Source organism: Lagopus muta, chromosome 5 (genome assembly GCF_023343835.1).
Source record: "Lagopus muta isolate bLagMut1 chromosome 5, bLagMut1 primary, whole genome shotgun sequence".
In the NCBI taxonomy this organism is placed as follows: domain Eukaryota; kingdom Metazoa; phylum Chordata; class Aves; order Galliformes; family Phasianidae; genus Lagopus; species Lagopus muta.
The window spans coordinates 62,743,432-62,765,216 of record NC_064437.1 but is presented as its reverse complement, the minus strand read 5'-3'; the positions used below and the strand labels follow the sequence as shown (position 1 = coordinate 62,765,216).

General features: G+C 48.3%; 1 protein-coding gene across 2 annotated transcripts in view; it reads left to right on the top strand.

Moving 5' to 3' along the window:
- Positions 1 to 21,785, top strand: part of CTBP2 (C-terminal binding protein 2) — a 110,708-nt gene that overhangs the window by 38,739 nt on the left and 50,184 nt on the right. The gene's annotated exons all lie outside the window — the stretch shown is intronic.

Sequence of the window (21,785 nt, the reverse complement as noted above, 5' to 3'; positions counted from 1 at the left end):
GTACAGTTTCTATAGTTGTGGAGGTCACTGGAGCTTTGTAAGTGCAGCCAAAAGTGTTCTAAATAGTCGTTGTGCAGCACAGCATTGCCATCAATCTCCCATGCCATTATTCCATCTAGAAAGTTGGGTTTCATATCCATTTTCAGATTTAAAGCAAAATTAGTGGCACGCCACTACATCCCGTAAGGCACAGAATGGGAATTTCCTGAAGGTTTATGTGAGCATAATGGTGTTACCTGTTGGTTTGGGGTATTTCTGAGCAAATCAAGAGCTGCTGGCAGCCAAATGGTTTCTGGAGAGGGTCTTTCATCCTTAACTGGTATGATTTTATTGTTTCATTTCCACGGCTACTCTGTAGTCGGGCTCTAATAATGATTAGATCTTTTTAATGGGAGTCTCATAAGCTTCAATTACCAGCTTGCCCAGAAATACTTTGTTTTTGGCTCATGTATATACATATATATATATATATATAGGGGAATAAAAAAAACCAACACGGAAAATAATAGCGGAATGTAAGTCTGCGGCATATTGAATTAATTTCCTGTTCCACTTCTGCATCAGCTAACCAGACAAATAACCAATTTGTTAAGGGCTCTGCTACTTCCTCCCATCACTTGCTCACAATGCACTTCTTACATTTTATTTCCTGGTTTTTCCATTTCAGTTCCTCGAGTCCCCCTGGGCCCCTGGTGCGGCTGCCTTCCCTGCTCACCCCACTCCCAGCACCCAGCCCAAGGATGCTGCTGTGTCTCGTTAGTGCCCACTCTTTCCTCATTGGTGGCTGCTGCTCCAAGCAGGTTCCCAGTTTATTGACTTGTTTTGGTCACATCTGGGAGCGCAGAGATGGGAATATTGCCATGGCACGGAGGATGGAGCAGGGCTGCCAGTGTCGGTTGTCTGCAGCAGCGGTGGGGTGAAGCAATCCTGGCAGGCAGCTTTGAGTGATTTCCTCTCCCATCACACGATGGGTTCGTTCAGAGGCTGGCACTGCACTGTGTAGCTCAGTGCCATACGGCATTCGGTGCCATTCAGTGCATTTTGTGGGTTTATGTTTATGTTTAGGAAATCAGTGCTGAAGGAGAAAAGCACTTTGTTGGATGCTGTGCTGGGGACATCTTTCCGGAGGAACAGTGGGAGAAAAAACACCCAACAGCTCTGCATTTGGAGGCACGCTGCCTCAGCTGCCCAACTGTCCCTTGTGAATGCAGACCTGTAGGAAAATCAAGATGTGTAATTGGAGACTTCTCGAGTAGAAGCTACAGAGGGCTCTGATGGGGAGGGATGGGAGTGCATCCATTCAGTCACAGCGCTGTGTAGTGCATGATAAATATTTGATGAGTGCAGCCCATCATTTAGTTAATACACAGAACGGGGCGCGTTCTGCTCTCGGATGCAGTGCACCCATTTCTGGCTGTGCCTATTGCATGAGTCCAGTCCTGTGCAGGGGGACAGTTTGGTCCGACTGCTGCAAGGTCTGCATGTAAAACATTGGAGCGTCACATAAGAAGACTGTAGGTTATCAGCACAGCAGTGTGTTAGTGCAGAGACTGCTGAGACCCAGCAGCATTTCTGGTTTGACCATAAAAACACTTTGGCCTAAGGCTGGGTTTTGATAGTACCATGAATTAGGCTATTTTATTTCTGGGTTGTGTGTGTTTCAAAACACAGTGCAGCCTCAGCTGTCCAAGTGAAAGGAGGACAGTGCTGTTGTGTAGGCTGAGCTGTGGCACACACAACTGGTTAAAGAAGCACCGATCTTCTAACAGAATATTCATGAATGGGAGTTATTTATGGATTCCAGGAGTTTTTGCAGATGTTTGCACCATGCATGCATTTCTGTTGGGAGCAGAACTCAAGCTAGCAGATTCTGAGCAAAAGGTCAGTGAGGAGCAGTGGATAGAAGCCCACGGTGCTGGGGGGGACAGCATCTTCTGAAGCAACTTTACAGAGGAGCTAGTGAAACAAAAAGTTTCACATCTTTTTATTTCATTCTATTTTACTTCTATTTTCGTGTTTAATGCTTTGTGGGGAAGCCAGAGAGCTAATGGGCAACTGGGAGGAACCATGTGAAAATGTGTTCTTTACTGAGAGAGCAGTGAGGTGCTGGAACAGCTGCCCAGAGAGGCTGTGGATGCCCCGTCCATCCCTGGAGGTGTTCAGGACCAGGTCAGATGAAGCCCTGAGCAGCATGGTCTAGTAACCAGCTCTGGGAGTTGGTGACCCTGCCTGTGGCAGGGGGTTGGAACTTGATGATCCTTGGGATGATGTCTGGTACAGAACTGCTGGGTTCTGTGAGTTATGGGATAATCGTTCCCTGTCAGGTGCTGTGAGAATAGGGCTTACTTGACAAGAACTCTGTTTGATGGAAGTAGGGCCCTGAATTCAAACTTGGGCATGTTTTCAGAGCCATAGACATGCATACAATAAAATCCAGGGAGAACAATTTGCATAGAAAAGCCAGGAAACAGCTGGGTGTGCAGACAGCTGAGATTTTAGGGGTGGTTTTGGGGGAGAACAGGGGCAGAGTCGAGCAATAGAATTTTAAATACAGACTTCTGTGGAGGAATCTGTTTCATACTATAGGTGTGGGAATCATTTGTCAAAACACAGCTGTGTGGTCACTCCTGAGACCAGGTAATTTTACCTAACGTTAATATCAAGGTGGTTGTTCTTTGTAATTAGCAGCTGACAGTGATGGTGAGAGACACTTCCGTGCCTGTGCATATGTATATATTTGTTCTTACTTTAAATTCTTTGCCATACAAAATTCAACGCTGTCGGTGTCAGTGAAATCATTTTGAAAGCTGATCAGATTAAAAATCAGGTCCCTTAATGAGCTTCCCATTGGCACGTGAGAGCTTCCTTACAGAATTCAGGTTTGTGTCAGCAGCAGAAACTCACAGGATTCCTTGGCCTCTTGCTGGCCGCTCCACTGACCTTGCGAGACTGGTGAGTAACAGCAGGCCTGGAAAAAGGATCTGGGAGGCATTTTTCTGCACGAGCACGATTGTGGTTTTGCTCCATGTGGCATTACTGGCAACTCGGGGCTTTCCTAGAGGGAGGTGAGGATTGCTGTGTGGGATGGCTCTGTGAGCATTGGCTGATCCATTCCCAAACCCAACCCATTGGGATCTGCACTGGGAGCATCTCCAGTTGGGCTTTGTTGGCTTTACGCAGAATAAAATCCCTCTGTTACTGTTGTATTCATGTGTGTGCCACACTTAGTGCTTACTGAGCGCATGGATCAGTCCCAAGACTTCAGCCCACTCAGCTCCAAGGACGCCATGGCTCCAGATGGTTTGGGTTGATAGCATGGTGAAGGTGTATTAGGGCTATCTGGCATCCTTGCCACCTCTCGCATCTCTTTTAGCAAACAATTCAGTGCAAAGTCTCTGAAGAAAATAAGCGAGGCTGCGATTCTGGAAATAAGTTGCTGTGCCTCCCATTGTTACCCCCCTTTGTTGTTTTTATTTAAAAGAAGAATCACTCTTTTTACAGATTTATTGCCCCAGCCTGGCTTAAAAGAGAAGGGGACAGAACAATCAGCAGTGATTTATTTCTTTAATGCATTTTAAATAAGTAGACCCCCAAGAATGAAGCAATGGTGCATAATTACGCTGCGCCGGTCACAAAACTCGGGCTGTGCTGCCGCCAGCTCTTAATTTAACACCTGGCCAGCCTGAGTGAGCTGCAGCTCGTTCCGAGCTGTGCAAGGGCTGTTCTCTGGTGGCAGTTTCTCTCCTTGTGAGCAGGGTCAGCTCGTCTCAGTGCCCTGTTCCTGCCTTGGCGCTGCTTCAGGAGCATCTGGAGCGCCATGTCTGCCCGCTGCCCCCCACCCTGTGCCCAGGAACTCCTGCCCACATTGCTGTCTCCCCAGTTAAAGCAAGCAGAATCAGTTGGAGTGTTACATTTCCCCTGCACGGACCTCCTGATGATTTCTGTGTTTTTTACATGTGCGTTTTCCTGTTTTTGTTTAGCTTCTTCAGCTTTATCACTTCCCCGCTGCTGACTAAAGGAGCTGCACAACAGGGGAAAGTGTGACTAACTCACTGCCTGCCTGGGGGAAAGAGTGAGACTGGCTCTGCACATGCTGCTGATAAATGCACAGAGTAAATAGAATTGAAAAGTGGGGAAAAACAGCTTTTTTTCCTACATTCTCTTCTTTTTTTTTTATAGCAATGTTAGTCACTTCTTCCAGCAAACACAGGTTAAAGCAACTTCTGTCACAATAACATTTCTTGCAGAAGCAGCAATACCAGCTTCAAACGTGTGCTTCCTTCTGAGATACTTCACTGTAAGCTGGGAGGAAGACCAACAAATGTTCTCCTTCTCTTCCTAGCATCCCGCTTTGTTTTGTAGCATGTCTTGTAGGTGTGGTGGTGCCATGTAAGAGAATCAATCACAGAATGGCCTGGGTTGAAAAGGCCCACAGTGCTGATCCAGTTCCAACCCCCTGCTGTGTGCAGGTCACCAACCAGCAGCCCAGGCTGCCCAGAGCCACATCCAGCCTGGCCTTGAATGCCTGCAGGGATGGGGCATCCACAGCCTCCTTGGGCAGCCTGTTCCAATGTGAAAACCTGGCCCTTGTCCTAGGGCCACATCATCCCTTCATGGAGTGTCTGCGCAGAGCCGCTCTCGTATTTTTCCTCTGAGCATCCCAGCGTGGCTTTGGGAGGAAGGGGAAATCTATTTGTGTGTAAATACAGCGCCGTGATGTTTATTTAGTGTCTTTGTTTACTTTGAAAGTTAGTCCCATGCTAATGAATTTATAAAACCTACATTATCCATAAAACTGTCACAGGAACAAAATTTAGTAATAACTCAGGTAATGTATTTAAACCACCAGTGAGTTTGCTCTATCCTTGAGTTGATAAATCGTACGGCTTCATTTGCTAGGAATCAGCAATTTTATGTGGCAATTAATTTTAATGGCAACGGGGAGCCAAAGGACTACGTTTTTTTTTTACCCTTGCTTTTCTGCACGTTGATGGGAATATCCTGGTGGTTAACATTCAGATGGCAGAACGAGGAAGCAGTGTGTGCATAGTGCTTGCTCTGCACAGTGCTGGCTGAGCCCTGCTGTGGTGTCTGGGCACAAGGCATGTCCGAGCAGCAGCCCCTGCTGTCTGTCCCCAGGATGTGTGTGCAGGAACTTGCTGCTTCTTGCTTTGAGTTGCGTACATCACTGTCAAAAGCCATGAACTCAAGGCAGGGGCTGGGAGCCGAGAGCTGCTGAAGTGTTTTGGTGCCAATTTTACCCTCTTGGTATTTGATGCCCACTGAGGGTATCAAACAGGGTCCCGATATACGCTGGGCTGCCAGCCCTGTAGTTGTGTGAGATCCCATCTGGGAAGCTCCTGCTGCTCCATCTGCATCTCATCATTCCCATCAGTGGTACCGATGGGTTCCCAGCAGCGTGCAGAGCCCACTGTAGTTCCCCTAATGCTGAGATATGTCTTGTTGCAATAAAAAAACAGCAAGGGTGGTAATTTTAAGGGGATTTATTTACGATGTGGTCAGCTAACGTTCATATCTTGGTTTTTGCCCTCTGTGAAGAGCAAGCAGGGCTGTGGGGAGGATTTTGGTATAAGTGACCTTAGAGCCACCATTGGTGGCCCGTCGGTGCACTTTGGACATCATCTGTATTAGAACTCTGTCAGTTCCCAGGGAGGACAGTGGCCCCAAAATGAGGTTGGTTGAAGTTATGAGCAAGGTTGTGAACCTGGCGGAAATTTCATTTTGTCCAATATTTATTCTGCTGTTTGGGGTTGCACGGAGTTACCGGTCTGTAAAATGAGGTCACAACCAGAAAAGAAAGTTTGGGAGCTGCTGCTTCGGAGCCTGGGTTGAAATTAATTATTTGTATACCTTGGAGGGTTGCACTGGTTTTTAAACAAGACAGCTGGGTTAGAAAAACAGTCTGAATTCATTGTGAAATACGTTGTGTGATGGCCAGCTTTTGAACCTTGCACTCCCTCGGTGCTCTACCAACCAGAAACTCCAAATTGGCTGCTTAAAATTGGCCGTGTGGTCACCCAGATATTTCATTGTGTTATTGCAGAAATCGCAGCAGTTCCAGATGCCGTGGGGCCGGGGAGCAGCTCCTTGTAGCCACGTTTGGAAAAGCTGGTCTGGTTTTGTCACTTGCGTTGTAGCCACGGATACTCAGGCAGCAGAAGTGCTGGTGTAGAAAGGAGGGCTGGGCTGGGAAAAGAACAGCTCAAGGGTATTTAAATGAAGGAAATCGTAGAATCACCAAGGTTGGAAAAGACCTCCAAGATCATCCAATCCAATGGTCTACTTACCAATATTTCCCCACTAAATCTCGTCCTTTAAAAGCCCAGGGAGCATGGATTTGGATGTGAAAAATGCAATGCAAAGTGTCAGCTTTGTGGCTTCAGATGAGAATGTTCTCTTAATTTCTCTAAGTTAATAATGATAACAAAATCTCACCCTTGAAAACTAAAAAGTATATTCCTCCAAGAGGGGTTGGAACGATGTGATCTTTGAGCTCCCTTGCAACGTAAGCCTTTCTGTGAAGCATCAATTGAAAATGCCAACAATTCCCAATTTACAAAGAAAATAATACATCTACAGCAATATAACTTGTGTTTCCACAGACAAAAGCAACCAACCAAACTTACAGATGCAATACAAACCCTGATAGAGCAGCAGTGCCAGGTGTCAGCCCCTGCCTTTCCCAGGCATTCCTCTGCAGGACTCCTTACCCGCTGCGTCTTCTCCCTACTGGTAAACTCTGATCTCCCCACTGACCTCTGTGCTGTTCTGGTTTGGTATTTATGGAGGATCACTTCTGAAGTGCATGTTTATGATCGTTAAAAACGAGTCCTTTTTGTATTCTGTTGAGTTGTGAAGTGCTGATTCTGCACATTCGTTTGGTTTTTTTTCCTCGTTGTTGCTTCCTTTCCAAAAAGCCCCAGACAAAGGTGCTCTGCTTAGGCTTCAGCTGCTCATTAGTGGCTTGACCTCTACACTTGGGAATATTGCTTTGGGGAGAGGACCAGGGCTGTGTGATGCCTGCTGGGAGGTGCAGGGGAGCACCCCGACGTCTGTGCCCAAAGGACGCTGCGTGGGCAGCCTCAAGCTGCAGACTCAGCATCTGGTGGAGGAATTCTCATCACCTCATTGTTATTGTTTGACTTGTGACTTTGTTATTGCACGGCCTGAGTTGCAAGGAGAGCAAAAAAGAAAAAAAGAAAAGCAAAGTTTTGGTCCTTTTCCTGTGCCATGGAGAGCCCCACTCATTGTTAGCTGCTGATAAAGAGAGCTTCAAAACCACAGGTTTTTAAGCAGGGAACATGTTTAAATAGCAGGGAAGATGGATGCTTTTTCTGTCTCCAGCACAGCCCTGCCCTGACAAAGCCCATGCCCTTCTGGAGCGCACCATCAGCTGGCTTTCTGCTTGCCTTGCTGGGAGTCATGGGGTGCAATACTTGGGGCTGATGCACCTGCAAAGCAGTGACTCTGCACTGCTTTTCCTTCTTAGTTCCCAGAGTCTCCCAGTCCTGATCCCTTTCTCGGTCACTTCTGCCCCAAACGATTGCTGGGCCACTGTCATCCTTGTCCCTCCTGGCACACCACTGCTGACTGGGTGTGTAATGCCCATATTTGCCATCTGTGAGGGAGGCCCAAGCATTACAAATGGACTGGGGGTCCACAGCCAGGGAAGTGGCACATTTGGGAAGTCTGAATGCGAGAAACGAAGCCCTAGGAAGATCTTCCCTTTCTGTTGGGAAAGACGATTAAGACTGTTATACAGGGGCCCTGGGCTGCCTCAGCTGAGATGTGTGTGAATGTTGGAGCGTTCTCAGAGGTCCTGCTCTATTTTGTGTCCCACACAGAACACAGCTGGTTCTGGTGGCCATTTGCATTCTGCTTCAACCATGGCTGTGCCTGCCTGTTGTAACTCCATGTTCTGCTTTACATGTACCCAAAGCCCTATGATATTGCCTCGCCTGAAGCAAATCCCTTCAGTGGTTGCTGATGTTGGCTGTGGTGGTGTTCAGGAGACGGCTCACTCCATCGCATACAGCCTGTAGCACACGATGGCACTCATGATCCTGCTTGCTGGCCTTAGGTCCACACTCGCAACCTTTTAAGATCCACAGCCCACGAGACTGTTCCTCCCTGCTAGTGCTTGAGATGGTGTCTCAGAGCATTGGCAGACACGGCACCGGCCCTACTGCAGGCTGCCCCAGAGCAGTGATTCTGTTTGCATGCTCCCTAGCAACTTTGTGTGTTGGTTCAATTACAAAGGACTCCAAAAACTCACTCCATCTGGTTTTCTAACCCCAGATGCGACCACCCCAAAGAGTGATCTAATTCTTCTGTATTTAGACTCGAAAACTTCTCACCAGTTGGTGGTGCGGGAAATCAAATGAGAGTCCTTAGGAGCAATAAGATCCACATGCTGCCCTAATTGCACATGGAGCTACAGCGCTGCTCTTGCTCGAGCGTATATGCAGCGCTGCTCTCAAAGGGGTATTGTTAGGTGAGGGGAAAGCCCACAAATCTTAATTTGAGTAATAACTTAATGTGTTCCAATAATTAGCTGCTCATGATAGGGGCCCCTCGGCGTCTGGTGTGGGGCGTTGTGTGATGCAATGCCTTCTGTGGGGGGAGGCAGGCAGGTCGGTGTGGGTTGGAGGTACCGAGCAGACGGACCACACTTGGCAGCCCAGAGAGAAGCTGGAGCAGAGCTCTCCCCTCCCATCAGTGCCATTAGTGGGGAGCAGAGCTGTGTTGTTTTAACTCGCTGTTAGACACCGGTGGTTTGTCCTGCCTGCACGATGGGGTTCTTGAGGCTTGGGGGGTGAGCGAGGGAAAGTCAGAAACGTACTCAAAGCTTTAAACTGAGTTTTACAAACAAATGAGGGGCGACTGGCAGTCAGTATTCGCTCTGACGATGGGAGCAGGCCCTGGTTCATGCTGCTGGTTGTTTCCAGTGAAGGTTTCCTGTGGGAGCCCCGCGTGCCTCACAGGAAGCGTGGTCGGGCTGGTGGCCGTGGGCCGTCCCTGCTCGCACCTCCACCGGGCGGTGATGCACGGCCGTGTGGGAAGGCCGGCTGTCCTCCGGGCTGCTCCGAAGGTACGCGTGGCTCTGTGCAGGAGCCCAGCCCCAGGAGACCCGGGTTGTGTCAACAAGCCCAGTAGGCACTATTTTAAGCTGCTATGTACCTAACGTTTCCTGTTTTTCAGGAGAAACTTCTTGTTTTCTTGCTTTTATGTTGACGGATTTATTTTAATGGCTTGTTCCTGAAGGAGGGCGTGGGGTTTCTTTTCCCCAGCTCTCCTGAAGTGGTGTGGGTTGGTGACCCGTGGGGCGGGAGGACTCCTGGTGCTGGGCTGCCCTTGGCAGTCAGCCTGGGCACCAGGGCTGCCTGGGGTCTGGTGGCAGCGGGGTCCCGCTGCAGGTAGGCAGCCGCCCCAAAGAGAGCTGTGAGGGTTTTGAACTTTGGTTAATGCTAAGTTAAGCCATGTGTGGTTCTCTTTCGAGGAGTGTTGGCCTAACCAGCAAGGACAAAGTAAATAGCATTCATTTCCTGCTGACCTTTTAACACCAACAGATGTTTTCTCTTACAAGTACCATAGGCCACTTCAGTCACTGACCTCATCAAGTGAGCTGCTGCCATTTTCTTACTCTGCAGTCTCTAATGCTGCTTTTTTAACCCGCTTTGCTGAGGCCCGCCTGCAGAAGGGGGTCTCCCGCCTCGGTCTGAACCCATGCACCATTTAATATTTTTGACTTTTTTTGCTTTGGATGAACCAACCACATCCTCCTCATTTTTGTCCTCGGTGGAGGATGGCAGATGTTTCCTCTGATGGGCTCCATCAGGCTGCCTGAGGGAAATGAGTTTCCCTTTGTGATATTTTCCCTGGAGGTCCTCTCACAGGTTGGACTTGGAGGCTCACGGCTGGAGCAGCGAGTCCATCGGCCTTGTCCGTGTTTGCTGTTGATGAGGAGAATGAATGGGGTCCTGAATCACCTTCAGGCTCAAAAAATGAATGGGTTGCCATGTCAGCACCAAGGCTTCCACCAGCACTGTTCCCATCAGTGCTGATTGCACTACTGGTGCCTGCTTCTCTGCAGCCTCGTGGCTCTTTGTCCTGCCCAAAGAATCAAGCAGATCTTAGTCCCATCCCCAGGCTGCCCTGCTAGGAAATCACCTGGGTGTTGCCTTTTTTGCCCAGTCTTCCCTCCTGCATCTCCAGATAAGCTGCTGCAGATGGTGCTGGGTGGGAATCTGTGCAGGAACTGATGCTGTTGGGGAAACAAGTGTAGTAGTAGTGAGCAGTAAAGCTTGTTCATTCCTGCTGCCTTTTAATTTGCTTTTGGCCAGGGGATGTTCAAGTCTGAGCATGACTCATGTGTCTAAGACTGTCAGAGATGCCGAGTTCATCCAGGAGACAGCTGAGGGAAGTTTGTCTGCTGTCTGTCCTGGCCAGAACCTGCCTTCTTCTTCCAGTCCTTTGTGGAGAGTGGGGGACAAGCTCTGGAGTGAGGTAATGGAGGAGGGAGATGTGGTGGTAGGTTGACATGCATGGTAGACGTTTGTTTGAGACCTTCATGTGTTGGTGAGGAGCCTCTTCCCAGAGCTGGCTTTGCAGCAGTGTCCTGTCTGGTGGCGTGGAGCAGGGTGAGGTGTCTGCATGTCTGGGGTGAAATCAAGCACAACTCCAATGGCTTTGCTGCAGAGCGCACCCCTGGTGTTCCTGAATTAGTGGCATTCAGTATGAAGTGCAAAGCCTTCAGTCTTCTTTTGGCTTCGGGTGGGGGGAATCAGAGAGGGGAAAATACAGTGTGATGATCGGTTGTCGAGTTATTCCATCTGGAAAGGGATGTTTGTTAATTTGAGGCTTATGGAATTAGCCTCATAGACTTTTTTTTTTTAATTCCATATTGAAATTAGGTTGATGGAGATCCCCAGGTTGCCTCTTTGCATTCTGTCTTCATTTTAGTGGTCTCCATACATATTTAGCTCAGAAGTTTTACTTCATGAGTTGTGATTTCTATCCCGAGTGGTGGGTTTATGCAGGGCAAATAAGGAGAAAAGAAATACTGTGGCTCAGATTCCCCTTTTCCTATTTAATTAAAAAGAGAAGTATGCAAAATCTTAAAAATTCCTGAGTATTACTCAAACATTACCAACTTAATAGTTTCAGGTTTCAAGAAAAATGACTCACGGGCATTTTTAATACAGGATTGCTCAAAATAGAGTTGAGCATGATTCACGTTAGCAAATTAAGACAACAGAAGCAAGCAAAAAGCCTTTAACCTGGCATTTGCCCTTTGTGAGAGATATGCTATAGAAGGGATGGCTGAGCTTTCCCTTCTGCTCATGGTATCCATTGGTGTGGGGAACAGCATGCAGGGCAGGGAGCCCTGTCAGCCCCAACTCAACCTATCTGGCAGGTTATCTGCTGGGGGCTTCCTGAGCAGGGTGGGTAAAAGGATTGCATCTCTGAATGGTGGGAATCCTGCCTGCCTTGTATATTAATGTTTGTCAGTCAGTATCATTAGGCTATGCCTAATTGTTGTAGGCGGTCATGAAGATCAAACTTTTGAGTCTGAAGTAGAGGAAGGCAAAGTCTGTAGTCGGGTACCTTTTGTAAAGCCTTTCATTCACCAGCATTCAGACTCAAGCTTGCGTCTAGCACTGGACTGGTCTACATTTTGTGGTCAGCATGGCAAGAGAGATGTCCCATCTACAGCAGTGTGCTGCCTGGATGGGCTGTAGTAAAAGAGGAGCCAACTCCTTTGGCTCTGCCTGAAAGCGAGGAGGATTCATAAAGCACGCTTGTAATACAACCCTTGTGAGAAGAATTGTTGAACAAATAGCCAGGTAATCTAGTTTGCCTTTTCTGCAGTGTTTTAGTTTGCCCTGTGCTGGCAGTCAGCTTTTCCCAGGTTTAACCTTGCACAGAAGATTTTATCTCACGAGCCGGCGGAGATGGCTGCTGATGGTGGAAAACATCACCAACTTAGCGAGTGGATTACTGAGCAAAATCGATTTTATTTGGTTCGTTTATAGGCTGGAAGGCAACACAATAGTGTCTGCTTGGCTTCCACGCCAGCGAGGAGGGAGCGCCCCAACCCGTGTTGGAGCCCCTGTGTGTGCCTGAGAGGCACCCACGTGTTTTGGACCACGTTCATCGCCGACGTAATTCCGATGGCATCGTTCTGGCTGACTGAGCAGGACCTGCAGAGACGCCTTAGGTGTACGTCTGGTGTCTGTTTGTGGCTGTTTCTACTTACATGTTAAAGATTCTCTGTGAGCGATGGGAGCGGAGACCTCCCCCGTGCTCCTTGCTGCTCCCTGGATTGATGTATGGTGCTTTCCCTCCTGTTTTGTCAAAGTGTCCTCTGCTCCAGAGATAATGCAATTGCTATGCAGTGCCGTGCAAATACTGTTCTGTATTTGTATCTCTTCTCTATTTAATTATACTGTATAAATGTCCTCGGTAAATTTGATAAGTTGGGTGAAGGATATTGATTTTTGAGTCTCTCTCGTGCAGGGCTCCTTGCAGCGGCAGCAGCAGCTGTTCCCCAGGTCTGTTTCCTGAGTGAAGGTTCAGCATTTGAGTATTTTCAGGATAACAAAAGAATTTCTCTCCTCTCCCGGTTCAGCTGCCGATTGTGGGAAGAGAAAACATTCGTGTTGGGTGGTGTTTTTTCACGCCTTAGACTCACATCGTCTGTAATTGCAGGTGGGAAGGGAGATGGAGGTGCACAGCAGACCTGGCGCCTTCGTTGCTGTGGGTAAAGCCTGCTGCCAGCTCTGGGGAGCAATGAGAGAGGGATGCTCTGGGGCTGGGCCGGGCCTGGGGGCAGCAGTGGGATCCCCACTCCCCTGCATCACCCACAGTGGGGATGCAGACCTGGCAAGCACGGCGTGGGAGGGAAAGGAAGAGTGCATTCAGAGGGTTAAAGCAGGAGGGCCAACAGCCTATTTTTAACAGCGGTTTTGAATGTGAAGTGTCACCGATGTTAAAAAAAGCTGGTGGTGAATAGCGGGGAAGATGCGTGCAATAGTGGAAAGCCAGCTGCAGCTCTTTGAGCCGCCCGCTGCCGTTCGGTGAGGCTGCGAACACTTGGGTAGTGTTAATGTTTTAATTTTTCTTTTCTCAGCCCGAGGTCTCCCTGCACAAGGGAATTCCTTTAAACCATGCTTAGCTTTCAGCCTCTTAAGATATTTTCGTTCTTCAAGAGGAAAGGAAGGGAGAAGTGTAGATATTTGTGCACTTCCCTATCGTGCTCGCTCTCTTTTCATTCTCTTGGAACATAAAATGTTTTCCTTTCCCTTTTTTTTTTTCCCCCCCTGAAAATTAGACCCTGTTTTTTCTTATGGCTAATTTCCATGGATTCCTCATACAGGATTTCAGCCTTGATCTGCAATGCAAGCCTGTGGCTGTTCTTCCTAAAAGTTTGGTCCCACCGGGGCGTTCATTACAAATCCTTCTTTTCGGTAGCAACTTGCCTTCTGCAGACATCCCCCTTCGGAGCCAGCTGGGTCAGTGGCTGTGTCACCCCATGTCCCACCCCCAGGACAGGGACGTGGGGCTGCCACGTGTTCTTTGCTCTCTGCACGGACACAGGAGGCTGCGGCACCGCGGTCCCTGGAGTCAGCGATCTGCAGAGCGCTGCGTCCCCGAGCAGCGGCCGTGTCTGCCCATTGTGTCACCGATCTGAGCATTAAAGGGACCCTGAGTAGGTGTTGCCACAATAAACCATAACAGCTCCATGGGAGCTGTCACAGTTCATTGCATCAATAATCTGTGCATTAAGGAGTCCTGAGCAGGCCCTGGCACACAATGGGCCGTTACGGCTCCAGATGAGGCTGTGCAGATTTAGGTCAATAACCCAAGTGTTGTTAAGTCCCAAAATAGCTGCGATACAGCAAACTGGCTCCTAAGAAAGATGCGTAGATTATGCAAACGTGTGGTGGTGGCAGAGGATGCTCAGACTTACTGCTAAAGGTTAGTGGCGGGAGAATTATTTCATTTTATTTATGGCTGTTATCTAAACCTCTCTCCGCTCGCTTCGCTCCCTTCTTCCCTCTCCTTTCACCCCTCTGGAAATTAAACCGCCTGAGCGATGCTGCGGGAGCAGCAGAGGTGAGGTGCAAGGAAGGGGAGGATGGCTGGGTGGTCCGAACCCTTTCTTCTCCCGAAGCCATCCCCACCTCATCCCCACCGCTGGGCTCTGCATACCACTGGCAGCTCCCACTGCTGCCCATCACTTCCCCAGCCGAGGCCCTTTTGTGCGCGGGCGGTGAGCAGTGCCTCCAGCGCAGGAAGGAGGGCCGGCTCGCATTGTGGGAGCATGCCTGAATGGAGACGTGGCCTTGAACTCTTGAACTCTTCTTTTTCTGTAGAGTACAACAACTGCGTACCTGAGAACACACACAGGACTTTCTTAGGTGGAAAGCGGTTGTGTAGCGGCAGCAGATCTCGCATCACAACAAACAGGGTTTTCCACATTTCCATTCGGAGATTTTGTTTGAGATTCCTCTAGCAGTCAAGCCGCCAAAGATGAATTAGCCAAGCTGCTGAAGGTATTACATGTGTTTCCCCCTTCAGAGACTCGTTAGAGCACATTTTCTTCGCTGATAGTAGTAAGTGTTGCAAACAAAACACAGTTTTCCCCTTTGAATATTTCTTTACAGAGCATCATCTACATAAAAAAAAAAAGAGTATGTTAAGCAACACGAGTAGCTTCGGGCTATTTTGTTTCATGTTGCTAAATAAGTCAATGCAGATGAGGACTTTTTATGTAAGACTTGTAAATATAAGCATTCAGATAAGAGCAAATTACAGCTCTGAAAATCTCCTGGAGACAGCAGAGAGTTGCTGCTCCTCCTGCTGCTCCCAGACCAGGCAGAGCTCTGAGGGTACGCGGTGTTGGAAAAGAGCTTGAGATGCACTGAGGAACACTGGGTGTTTGTTCCATGCTGGGCAGCTGGGTGCTGGTAGGGTCTGCTGGCCTGTGCTGTGCCTGCAGGGCATCATCCTTGGCTCTCCTGCTGAGCCACATCCCAAATGAGCAGTTGGGGATGATTGGGGAATGACATTTCCAAGAGATGGACCCAAGGAAGGCATCCTGTATCAATGCTTATTTCGTGTAGAGTGTGAAAGAACTGTCTGGACTATGAGAGAATTGAGAAGTTGTGAGTAAAGGACAGTATTGCAGACTTTAAGGCGCTTTAGTTGTGAATCCTTAAGTCTGGAAATTGGCTGTGCTGCCAGGAGTGCAGGGTGCTGTCGTGTTTGGGTCTGACATCAACCCAATGGTGCAGCAGCTTAGAACTCAGGCAGCAAGGTGTGCCCTGTGGGCAGGGACAGGAGCACTTTGCTCCCACCGTGTCTCACATCTTTGTCTTCAAGGATGCACTCATCTCATTGCCTCTTTTATTATTTCTTTCATTTAGGAGTAAGACAGAACTCTTTTTGGAAGACCTTTGGCTCCTTTTGGTTGTCTTGCCATTGCTGCCATCACTGCTTTGAGCTTTTAACTTGTTAGCATATTGGGAGTGTGTACTTCCAGTAGGATGGTGGCCTTAAGTTGCACTGGAGGAGGTTCAGGTTGGATACTGGGAAAAATATCCTCCAAAAGAGTGGTGAGGCATTGGCATAGGGACCGGGGGGTTAATGTCCCTGAGGTGTTCCAGAGCTGTGGGGAGGTGGCACCGAGGGACCTGGGCAGTGGGCATGGTGAGGTGGGCTGGGGTTGGGGTTGGCGATCCAATAGGTCTTTTCCAGCCATCATGATTGATTCAGATATTTAATGAAGCTCTCCACACTGAGGCTGGGTGCTCTGGAACCCCGAAATGCACAGCCACCACCCTCCCAGTCCTGCTTGCTTCTGTCCAGGGAGCAAAGAGTGCTCTGGGCTTGGAGGGCTGGCAGCACAGCGTGGTGATGGGGAATCAGGGAGCTCCACGGGGGGTGCGTGTGTGCGGGAGAGGCATGGAGGCTGGAAGGATGTGGCTCTTGGCCACATGAAGATTTTGGTATGCAGCTCATGCTCAGGAAGTTTGGCCACCCTGATTACAAACATACGTGTGTTTGGAGATGGATGCTGAGATATCTGTCTCTTTCCTAATTTGATTTGTATTTAGATGGAGGGAGGAAAAACACCAGAGTGGGGAAGTGGGTGGCTTCGTGTGGTTTCCTTGCCAGCAGAAGCTGAAAACGGCTTAAAAAGCTCACATTTAGGAGCACAGTGGGATCTAGAAGAAGGCATCAGAAGGTAAGTGGCCTTGCCCTGCCTCTTGGCAGCGGGGAAGTTGTGTTTGCCTTTGTTCAGCTGTGCAGAGGGAAGAGCCCTCCGCTCCAGCTCCAGAGCTGGATAGCCGTGCTGAGACACAGCCTGCAATTTTTATCTGTTAATCATTCTTAGAACATCAGAAAATGTAAACTGCTGTGTGTGAGAGCAAAAAGGATGGGGTTTGCTGTGTCGGAATTAGGGAGGGGAATGAAGCGAACTGAACAAAACCAAACCTTGGAGGCAACAATAGCTGCACACCAAAGTGTTTGTATAGCCAGGACTTTTTATCATAGCTATTTCTTCTTCTTTTCCTCTTGTCCTTGCTCTTGCTTGCTCATCTATATACAGCATATGGAAAGGTTGAAAAGTGGCAATTACTAAATGAGAGCAGACAGAAGCGGTTCTCCAGCAGCTCCAGATGGGGGTTAGCAGTGCTGTTCCCAAGCCCCGTGCTTCACTCCGCAGTATGAAATGCCCTCTAACGGCCAAATTACCACATAACTCACCCGGCGATGGGGAAACAGGCATTTTGCTAGGGACTTCCAGTCTGGCTGTGCTGATTTTGGTGCGGTACTGAATAACTGCTGGTTATGGAGATGTAAAACAGATGAAGGCTTCTGTCTCTTCATCATTTGGTTGATGAGGTACAAACAATCTGAGAAGGAAGGCAGGACACGGAGTGAGGTTTTGTTCTGCAGCATGGCAGGGACCTTTGGAGACTTTCAGATTATTTCTGTATCTTTTTTCTCTTTTTAACTGGAAAAGTTGAAGGTAGTTTCTCAGGCCACTGTTTGCCACTCTGTGCTGTAGTATCAGAGCGTGTGTTATCGGTGGCAGACACTTAGAAAAACAAGATAAGAGAGGCTGAAGGAGGCCCGTGATTAATTAGCAGATGGATTAGGCCCTCTCGAAGCTAAGTGGATAATTTAGGTTCAGCTCCTGCTTATTGCTTTGCCCAGCACCAGGTCCCTGTGAGCTGTCAGGGCAGGATGGGCAGAGCATCGACCTGCTTTCTGATGGCACAGGAGAGGTGACAGCTGTCCTTACAGCAGGGCTGTGTGTTTGTGCTGCAGCTGCAGGAGTGAGAGGAGAGCAGTTCTGGTGTCTCCTGGTTGCAGAGCAAGAGGAGAGGAGCTGCAGAGGGCTGTTCCTGCCTGCCAGCTAGCACTGCTGCATATGCTGGGAGATTTACTCCCTCAAAGTCAAGACTCCATCACTGATGCTGAAGAGTAAAATTAAGAAAAAAAAGTGAAAAATAGAAACAAAAATCCAAGGGTCTCACTGCCTTCCTTTTCATACTGTAGCAATTTGGGTATTGTCCTTTCATCAGGTCTTTGCAGTGACATCCTGGCTGCAGGAGCCCAATCTGGAATGCAGTTTGTAACCTGCACTGTAATTCTTCAAGAAACTGTAAAAAAAAAAAAGCCCAGATCTAAGTGCCAACCTGACTCATGGTTTACGTATCATTAAGATGGACACAAAATGCTACAAAAATGTTCTTCTTTTACATATGCATGTATAATTGTAATTCTCTTACTGAGACAACAAGTAGCTTTGGTGGCACAGAACGGGGGTCCTCCCCATGCCTTCAGGGCTCAGAGCAGTGCAGGGCCAGGCCCTCTGTGTCATCTTTGAAGCCTTATTACTTTAACCCAGTCTGTATCTTGTTGCATAATGTTTTAAGATGTTGTCTCCATCTTTATGCAGCGTGTTTAATTTAGCAGCAGATGTGCAGGCTCATATGCCGTTATGGTACATTTTGTTCACTCATATAATAGTGAGTTTCTCAAAATTGTTACCAGTTCTTCAGCACTCCTACGGCGTGATATTCTCCTCTCTGTATGGTGAAAAGCAGAAGAGCTCTTTATTTCTCCATCTGCAGGTGCTAACGTGGGAGTGTCGGCTCATTGCGGAGCACACCTGACCTGCTGCATTGCTTTTTTGGGGAAAAAGGCAGCAAGCAGTCAGAGGAGGACAAGACTTCGGTCTTTAGGTTTCTGGGCACTAACCAAGCAAGGCACCTAGACAGAAACTGCTTCTTGCCACCCACGGAGGCATGCAGGCATTCCCATGGAGAGGTCTTAATGCAAAACATTGCTGAACACTTTGTGGCAGCAGAATCATACTAATAACTAATAAAGGCACTCAAGCTAATTAGCAATGGTTTTGCAGCAAGAGACCTGCCCTGGCTGTTCTGAGGGTGCCGAAGGCTTCACAGCAGAGATTGTTTTCCCACAAACTGGGAAGAATCTTTGTTCCTGATGTCCTGTTTCCCATGCGATGACCAGGGGGTTTGATGGAGCAGAAGGCCAAGCGTCGGCCACACAGACACTGTGTGATTCCTCTTCCCAAGTGCATAGGGTGACATCCCTAGGCATTAAATAATAATAATTATGATAACCTATTTTTTATCCTTCCTAATGAAAATCTATGTTCTTTTCTCATCACCCGTATAAATGTTTAATCCATTTTTGGTTCCTGCTGAGCTGCTGTGCTTAACGGTACCTTGACACTCTGAGCTGCACGGGTTGTTTTGCTGTTGCTTTTCCAAAGAAAGCATCCAAAAGGAGGATCTGGGCAGGGATTGAGTGGCCGGTGTCTCTTTCCTGTCATCCCCCTCCTCCCTGTGACTCTCAGAGCTGGGCACCCCCCTCAAGGATGTGCTGCTGGAGCGGGGAGGAAGGATGACTCAAAGTGTCCCTCCTGCATTGTGCCGCCTGCTTTGTCTGTTTCCCCACCCCTGCCATTATCTCTGTGTGTCTCCTTTCTTTCCTCCACATTTCCTTTTTTGCACTGAGCCAAGCTGCCTTGCTGACATCTGAAGCCTGAGGCACAGCCCCCCTGCAGTCACGGCCTCGGATGGAAGCTTGGGCATTTCACAGCCCTGAGAGCTGCTCCTGCGCTGAAACCTTGGCGTGAGTGAGATCCAGCTTTGGGACAGTGGACCTTAATGTAAAGGTGGCAGGGAGAGCTCACTGTGGCTCATTTCAGTGTTACTGACTGTTTGGAATCATAGTACAGCTTAGGTTGGAAGGGACCTTGAAGCCCCTCCAATTCCATATATCTGGGATTGCCCCTACCTGAGTGTATCACCTTCCACTTGGCCTTGTTGAACCTCACTGGATTGACATGGGCCACTTGCTGAGCCTGTCAGGTCCCTGTGGATGCCATCCCTTCCTTCTGTTGTGTCAGCTGCACAGCTCGGTGCCATCAGCCAACATGCAGAGGGTGCACTTGATCCCACTCTGTGTTGTTAAAGATGTTGAAGAGCACCCAGGAGGACCCCTTGGGAGGGGTGCTTCCTGTGAGAGGTTCTCTAGTATTTCTGTCCAACAGAGCATTTTATTTTGGAAAATCACATTTTCTTTCTTTTCGTTTCCCATCGAAAGCAGGAAAAATAAGCCGTGGTGCAGCTCTTCTCTCATTTTCTGGCTCATGGACTGTGGTATTTGACAGGCGGTATTAAGAAGCTATCTAAATGCGTTAACATCAGGATGAATATTTTTTCCTAAAACATTGCATTTAAGCACATGGCTTCTTTAAATAACTAACTAACTGCTGGCTATCATCGTGTCCGAGGGGTTTCAGGAAAATTTACATTTTGAAAGACACTGTTGGAGGCTAACACGGACATGCAATTACTGTATGTAAATCACTTCACTTGTTTCCTAATCTCGCTAAAGATGAAGTACAGTTTTTCTGTGCGTGCCTCTCTCTCTTGCATTCCCTTATACAATGAGGTTTTCTTGTCTTTTAATTGCTGGCCGTGATTTCTGTCCTGCCTTGCCTGATTGTGTTTGTTTTATTTCGGAGGACATTTAGCCCCGCGCTCGGTTCCCAGTTGGGTTGGATGGAGAAATGGCCGAGAGGAGATTGAAGTCGGGAGCACAGCTAATTGCATCCTGACTGCTGCAAATGGAAGAGCTCTTTTTTGCAGCTCCATAGGAAGGCTGGGGAGCACCCCCTCGCTTTGCTTCCTTTCATCCAGCCCTGCCATAACCTGCCTGTGAGCGCCTACACAGTTTCAGTAAGGCTTTGGAGCTGTGCTTTTCTTGCTGGTGGTATCATGGGCACCTGTCATGTAAGGATGGAGCAGTTAGAGTCCTTAGGAGGGAGCTCATTCACTTGTTAAGCTGCAATGGATTCTGCTAATAGGAGCAGCAACCTCTGTAATTGTTAACAGTTCATTTGTAGGAAGTTTTCTTTGGGGGAGCAACACAGTGAGTTGAGATGGCTGGAAGAAAACTTCACTGGAAGCGTTTGTCCATTAGGAAATGCGCTCTGTCAAAACTGCATACCCTTTGCATATTGATTTTGTTTGGGGGAAAAAGAGTCACAGAACAGCACAGTGATCCTTCTGAGCATTTTCAGAACAAAACAGTAACTTTTCTTCTGAAGAGACCGTTCTGTAACCCGTTGTTTCTCCCCAAAGGTGAGCTGGGATTTAATAGACCTGGGAAGCCACATGTCTCCATCTAACACTGGCCGTGGACGTGCTGCCCTTGTGTTAGCCACGCTGACAGCATCATTCCTGTTGTACAAAATGTTTTGGCTGTTGCAAGCTTCTGCCTCCGGAATGGAAGTTTTCTGCTTCTTTTAAAGTATGGCATTAATTATTAATGGAAGTGGGAACCGTGCTCTTTAGCATCCCTATGTTTAAAAAAAAAAATAAAAAAATCAATTAATTATTGCTATAAATCTCAGAGATTACGCTGCAGTTGTGCTGCTGGGAAATTGGCCATTAACTACCAGGAAATTGCCCATCTTCCCTGAGTCAGAATTCAGTTGTACCAACACAACCGTTTTCCTTTTATAAATTAACTATCAACGTGATGCATAATTGATAACCATTTATAATAATAACAATAATCTCCATGAAATTGTCATCTCGCTCTGCAGTGGCTTTGTTAGAGCCCTCACCCTGGTGTACACAGCCCAGCCCATGGGTTTGTTAACCCGGAGGCTTTCTCTTGCACAGTCCAGGAGCTGCTGCAGAGGGATGAACCCACCAAGGGGACTGTGTGACTGTGCTGAAGGATGAGTTGGGTGCTGCTGGTTGTGCTCTGTGGAGCAGGAAGCAGGAGCCAGTGTTTCCAATGAGGACACCCCTTGACTTAGCTGCATGCAGAGCGGCCAGAGCTTGCAGCTGGGTGCAGATGGCCGCTCAGGACAGGATTTCTCACTCCTCGTGCCCGTCTTCCCTTTCCCCTTCTGTCCTGGTAAGGCCTTTGTTTCCACTAGTTCTGCTCTTTTGGCAACATGATATGGACTGAAAAGGGTGGGGCTGGAGGCAGGATGCATCCCTGGAGGGCTTGCAGCTCATGTCTGGGAACCTGTCTTCTTAAAACATCCGAGAGGATGGCTCACCATTGGGTTGCTGGCTGTATAATGTGAGTTGGTAAAAGATCAGCGTGTGCCGCGTTGGGCTGCTGGAATTCAGCTGTCAGCATGAAGTCTCTTCACCCGGTGCCTTCATTCATTGACACAACTGTAG